Raw genomic sequence first — 6,477 nt, forward strand, 5'->3', positions numbered from 1 at the left:
AGGAGATGAGGAAGGGGGCCAGAAAGCTCATACATTAAAGTGCTATGATGCCTCTAGACTCACGGGGTGATCAGGTGGTGGTGGGGGCACTGCTGGCAGCTGCTAATCTGACACTGCTGGTCATGAAAATCTGGCATAGTGTGGTTCAGGATGGCAAGAGGATCCAGGAGACAGACACTGTGGTCATAGATGCTCAGAGTCAGCTACACTGTGATCAGGACTAGGGTAGGAGTGAGGTCCCCAAACACCACAAAGCCCCGGACCAGATGCCCCTGGCCCAGCCTCTTGCCTTCACACTGCTTCTGTAATGAGATCTGTGCTAGACTAGCCCCTGCACTGTGGGGGGCTGGCCCTATGACAGGTGCCACCACTGCTGAGGTGAGCCCTAGAGATGTGTCCCTGTGGTGGGGGCATTTGGGAAAGGAAGGCAAGCTCACAACTCTTGCTACAATAGCCAGTGGGGCAGAGACAGTCAAAGTCACACACTTGGCCCCCAAAACAGGCCCCCATCAGGCTTGAGTGGCTGGCACAGTCATCCTGGCTGATGCTGCAAAAGCATCCAGCAAAGACCTCAGGGAAAGGCAGGAGAAGGGGTTTATGTCATCAAGGCAGGTGGCACGGTGACAGGAACTGGGGTGGGAAAACTCCATTCAGACAGGCACCAGAGACAGTGGAGTATCGAAAATAGTTCATTAATTCCAGCAGGCTCAGAGAGAATCATTTCTCAAGACTGAGCCTTGAACTCAGGTTCCTTAGAATATTTGTAGGTTCTTCAGTATCACGCCCTAACTGCTACAGCACTGGTGTGTTTAAGTTGCAGCCTATGTGACTTAGGACCACTTATGGGGAACCTGTCTACGTAACTTGAGACCACACTTCCAATGGTCAGTTGGTCCAGTGTGTTTATAGAAAGAGATGCCTGGGGCAGATTAGATGACAGATTTATGACTGTCAAGAAGCAGAGATTAGGGCATCTTCCCTCCCTAGGCAGGATAACCATGGGCAGCTGCTTCTGAGGATTGCAAGCAGGCACTTTCTAAGGTTGGGTTGGAAGTCCCACTTTCCTTTGTCTCTGGTTGCAGGCTTATTTCCTGTTCAGCACCATTGGCATGGGCTACACCAGGTAGTTGTCTACATCTACCTCACAGTGGGCACCCACAGACCCGGCCAGAAAGTGGCAGGTAGAGGTGAAGATGAAGTCATGGGCAGCTTGGCACTGCCCACCATTCTGGCATAGGGAACTGGGGTTGGGGTGGAAGAGGACATTGATGCCTGCAGGATAGCTCAGGGCAGTGTCCTGCCCACAGCATCCTGTGAGAATTTCTAGCCCTATCACATTGGGTCACTTTCTCTAAGCCTTGAATACATCACTTTCTTTTTTTTTAACTTTTAGTTAATGAATATAAATTTCCAAAGTACAGCTTATGGATTACAGTGGCTTTACGCCCCCCCCAAACTTCCCTCCTACCTGCAACCCTCCCCTTTCCCACTCCCTCTCCCCTTCCATTCACATCAAGATTCATTTTCAATTCTCTTTATATACAGAAGATCAGTTTAGTATATATTAAGTAAAGATTTCAACAGTTTGCCCCCACATAGTAACACAAAGTGAAAAATACTGTTGGAGTACTAGTTATAGCATTACATCACAATGTACAGTACATTAATGACAGAGATCCTACATGATATTTTTTAAAAATTGATTAATTTTCGATGCAATTTCCAATTTAAAACCAAGTGTTTTTTTTCATTTTCAATTATCTTTATATACAGAAGATCGATTCAGTATATACTAAGTAAGGATTTCATCAGTTTGCAGCCACACAGAAACACAAAGTGTAAAAATACTGTTTCAGTACTAGTTATAGCATTACTTCACATTGGACAACACATTAAGGACAGATCCCACATGAGAAGTAAGTACACAGTGACTCCTGTTGTTGACTTAGCAATTTGACACTCTTGTTTATGGCGTCAGTAATCTCCCTAGGCTCTAGTCATGAGTTGCCAAGGCTATGGAAGCTTTTAGGGTTCACCAACTTTGATTTTATTCCAATAGGGTCATAGTCAAAGAGGAAGTTCTCTCCTCCCTTTGGAGAAAGGTACTTCCTTCTTTGATGGCCCCGTTCTTTCCACTGGGATCTCACTCACAGAGATCTTTCATTTAGGTCTTTTTTTTTTTTGGCTTTCCATGCCTAAAATACTCTCATGGGCTCTTGAACCAGATCTGAATGCCTTAAGGGCTGATTCTGAGGTCAGAGTGCTATTTAGGACACCAGCTATTCTATGGGTCTGCTGTGTCTCCCGCTTCCCATGTTGGATCGTTCTCTCCCTTTTTGGTTTTATCAGTTAGTATTAGCAGACACTAGTCTTGTTTGTGTTATGCCTTTGACTCTTAGACCTATCAGTGTGATCAGTTGTGAACTGAAGATGATCACTTGGACTAGTGAGATGGCATTGGTACATGCCACCCTGATGGGATTGCATTGGAATCCCCTGGCACATTTCTAACTCCACCATTTGGGGCAAGTCCAATTGAGCATGTCCCAAATTGTACATCTTCTCCCTCTCTTTTTCCCACTCTTGTATTGAACAGGGATCACTTTCAGTTAAAATTTAAACACCTAAGAATAATTGTGTGTTAATTACAGAGTTCAACCACTAGTACTAGAACAAAAAAAAATACTAAAATGGATAAGTATTACATTGTACATCAACAGTCAGGACAAGAGCTGATCAAGTCACTGTTTCTCATAGTGTCCATATCATAGTGTCCATTTCACTTCAACAGGTTTCCCATTTGGTGCTCAGTTAGTTGTCGCCAATCAGGGAAAACAAATGATATTTTTCTCTTTGGGACTGGCTTAATTCACTCAGCATGATGTTTTCCAGATTCCTCCATCTCGTTGCAAATGACTGGATTTGAATACATCACTTTCAAAGAGGATAAAAATAGTACCCAGCTTCCAAGTCTTGGGGGTAAGTGAGGTAATCCAGTGTCAATCAGTCAGCACAGGGCGTGCCTACTCGCAGGGCTCAGGATCAGTGTGCTGTTTTTAATCTCAGAGGCACCAATGCTTGAGGAGCAAATGAGGACAAGTCCAGCCTTGGGGCTGCTCATTCAGACAAGGGGAATGGGGGTTTTCCATGGGCAACAGCTCTTAGGACCACTGGCCAGCTTTCTGCGAGGATGAGAGGGTCTCTAGGCCCCTGAGCTTCCCCAGACACCACCTCCACTACCCGAACTGTTCTACTACACCTCCAGCTCCCACAGATTGTTCCTTTCTTTTCTTTTTTATACTTTTATTTAATGAATGCATTTTTCATAGATACAACTTTAGGAATATAGTGGTTCTTTCCCCCATACCCACCCTTTAGCCCTGACTACCATCCCACCTCCTACTGCCTCTCCCATCCCCTTCTTCATTATGGTTCATTTTTAGTTTAATTTTATATACACAGGACCATCTCTATGTTAATTACAGATTTCAACAGTTTGCATCCACACACACACACACACAACATACAGAGTACAGTTTGAGAGCTTTTTTTTTTTAAAGATTTATTTATTTATTTGAAAGGCAGAGTTACACAGAGAGAGGAGAGGCAGAGAGACAGAGAGAAGTTTTCCATCTGCTGGTTCGCTCCCCAATTGGCCGCAACAGCTAGAGCTGTTCCAATCCAAAGCCAGGAGCTAGGAGCTTCCTCTGGGTCTCCCACATGGGTTCAGGGACTCAAGGACTTGGGCCATCTTCCACTGCTTTCCCAGGCTATAGCAGAGAGCTGGATCAGAAGTGGAGCAGCTGGGACTCAAACCAGCACCCATATGGGATGCCAGCGCTGCAGACGGTGGCTTTACCCACTATGCCACAGCGCCGGCCCTGAGCACTAGTTTTGCAGTTAATTCTTATACTACAACTCATAAAGGACAGAAGTCTTGCATGGAGAGTAAGCGCACAGTGACTTCTGTTGTTCCTTTAACAATTAACACTCTTATTTATGACGCCAGTGATCATCTGAGGCTCTTGCCACGGGCTGCCAAGGCTATGGAAGCCTTTTGTGACCACAGACTCCATCAGTATTTGGACATGGCTATAATCAAAGTAGATGTTCTTTCCTCCCCGTAGATTGTTCTTGAAGAAATCATTGAGAATGTACCAAGGAAGCTTAGCAAGCATGAGCTTTCTCCTCTTATCTCCACCCTCTCAACAGCCCTGTCTTTCCTCACTCCATCACCAGAATCTGGTCCCACTAGCATTAAGGGAGTCGGCATATACTGAACCGATAGATGTATGCAGGCACTGCTGTCTCCCAGATGGCAGGTGAGTGATGAGGACAGATGTCACCACTGTGTGCAACCATGGGAGGCACTCAGCATTGTAACCAAATGGGCCCAGCACTCACCTGCCTGCTCACAGGGTGCAGCCTTGCTCACAATCATGCCTACAGGAGCCTGGTGTTGTGAACACACAGTGGCACTCCCAACCCATCATACACACCTGCCTTCTGTTCTGGCAGGGGGCAGCACAGTACAAATGTGCTCATCTGGAGAGGAGATGGGACCTGTGGGGGGGTCCCCTACATCTGGCTCCCAGACCCTTTTGTCTCCCAATTCCCGCCAAGTCCCTCTGGACCCAAGACTCTGTGGGTGTGGCTCATACTTGAAGCCCCACCCCAGGGTGGGCATGGTGTTCTGGGGGGAAACAACACTGAATTTGGAGTCAGGAGACTCTGGGCCATCTGTCTTACACAAACTGCCTCTGTGCAACTCACGGCTCTTATGTGGACCTCAGTTTCCTCATCTGTAACATGAGCTTAATGTGAGGAACTGCCTTTCCTGCCCTCCAGCAATATACTGAAGATCAATTTGGACAACAGGTACAACATTTACAAATGAGTAAATATCATGAATTTGAAGGTTTGTACAGAACACAATAGGTGCTCAATAAATACGGATGTGTCTTCTCTGGAGACAGTTGGGGTCTCCAGCCACCAGCTCCCTTCCTATCTTTGTCACTGAACTTGCCTGCCCAGCCACTGTGGCAGATGCACCGCCAGGCCTGGCAGCCAGGCACAGTGCTCACGGTGCTCAGTCCTGGTCACACCTGATGGGAAAAGCATAAATTTAGGACTCTTGGTGGGAGATGTGAGGATAAGAAGGCAGCTCTTAGAACCAGGAGGCATTTGATTGCCCCGAAGGGAAACAGGCTTGTCCCATTGCCACTGTCCTGGTGCCACAGGGGTGATAAGGAGTGAAGAGTAGGGTCTCAGACACTGTGTCCTGGGTTTGACCCAGTTGTGCATGTGCAGGGCTGGGGAATGGGGAGCAAAGGGTTTGGGGGCAAGTGCTCAGGACAGGTACCTGCAGGAGCCATGGAGCAGCTGCAGTGGCCCAGGTCACAGTGAGAGATGCAGTCAATAGCTGCAAGAGATTGATGTCAGAGAAGAGTCTGGGTCATGGTACAGCTCACTGGGATGTGGGGCTCTGGAGAGTGTTTGGGATTCCAGGCAGTGGGTGGACCCAGCTCTGGGGCAGGGCCATAGAATCACATGTGGGAACCCATTCCCATTGAATTTCTTGTCTGAATTCAGTATTACATTGATGACACAGATCAGGACATGGAATACAAATATCAGAAGAGAGAAATAACAGTGTAGTAGAAGATGTGAAGGTGACTGACATTCTGAAACTAATCATGTAAGTTATTCATGTGTAAGAAAAATACAAGAAAATCACAATTATTGAGATGAAACATTGAAAACTTTTGGTTAAAATTCAACTTCTAACCATAAAAAGAAACTGTTAGCAGAATAGTAAAAAAAAAAAAAAGAAATTCCTTTATTATAATTAAGATTGGCTACAGTGAACCTACAACAAATAGTATAATTAACATAGAACACTGAACAATTTTTCCCTGGTAATAAACCTGGACAAAGTTTCCTCCTCTCAGTTTCTCTCTTCAATATTACCCTGGATGTGTAGTTAAGGAAATTAAACAACAAAAAGGAAATTTTAGGTATACAGTTTAGCTTTTAAGCAATGTAACTGTCAATCTGTGTTAATGTTCCAGCTGATTTGAACCCTGGGAGCTTGTTCTTTACGTGATGAAATATGAAGCAGATGAACAAACTAAGAAAGCAATTTTTAGCAAAAGACTTTTATTGAAAAAGAACAAGAGATATTGAAAGAGCAGAGGGGAAGTTCCGAGAGAGCAGGCAGGAGGGGCTTCTTCAGAAGGAAAAAGCTGTTGAAAGGAGGTGATCTGGGGGTTTCATGTCTATTGCAAAGTTTATAAAACCTCCTTTGGAAAAAGCATTTCTCGTGTGGTGAGCTCATCCTACCGTATCTCCCAGTCTGGTGTGACTTTTACAGGACAGAGAAAAATTCTATCTTGGGATTTATCGAGGGGGGCTGTTTATCTTATTTTTAAAGATTTATTTGCTTATTTGAAAGGCAGAGTTATAGGGAGAGAGAGG

The 6,477-nt window shown here is 45.3% G+C and overlaps 1 pseudogene; it reads right to left on the reverse strand.

Moving 5' to 3' along the window:
• Positions 1-203: 203 nt before the first annotated feature.
• On the reverse strand, positions 204-5,375 carry LOC133747053 (protein delta homolog 2-like; annotated as a pseudogene).
• Between the last annotated feature and the right edge of the window lie 1,102 nt (positions 5,376-6,477).

This window comes from Lepus europaeus, chromosome 18 (genome assembly GCF_033115175.1).
Source record: "Lepus europaeus isolate LE1 chromosome 18, mLepTim1.pri, whole genome shotgun sequence".
In the NCBI taxonomy this organism is placed as follows: Eukaryota; Metazoa; Chordata; class Mammalia; order Lagomorpha; family Leporidae; genus Lepus; species Lepus europaeus.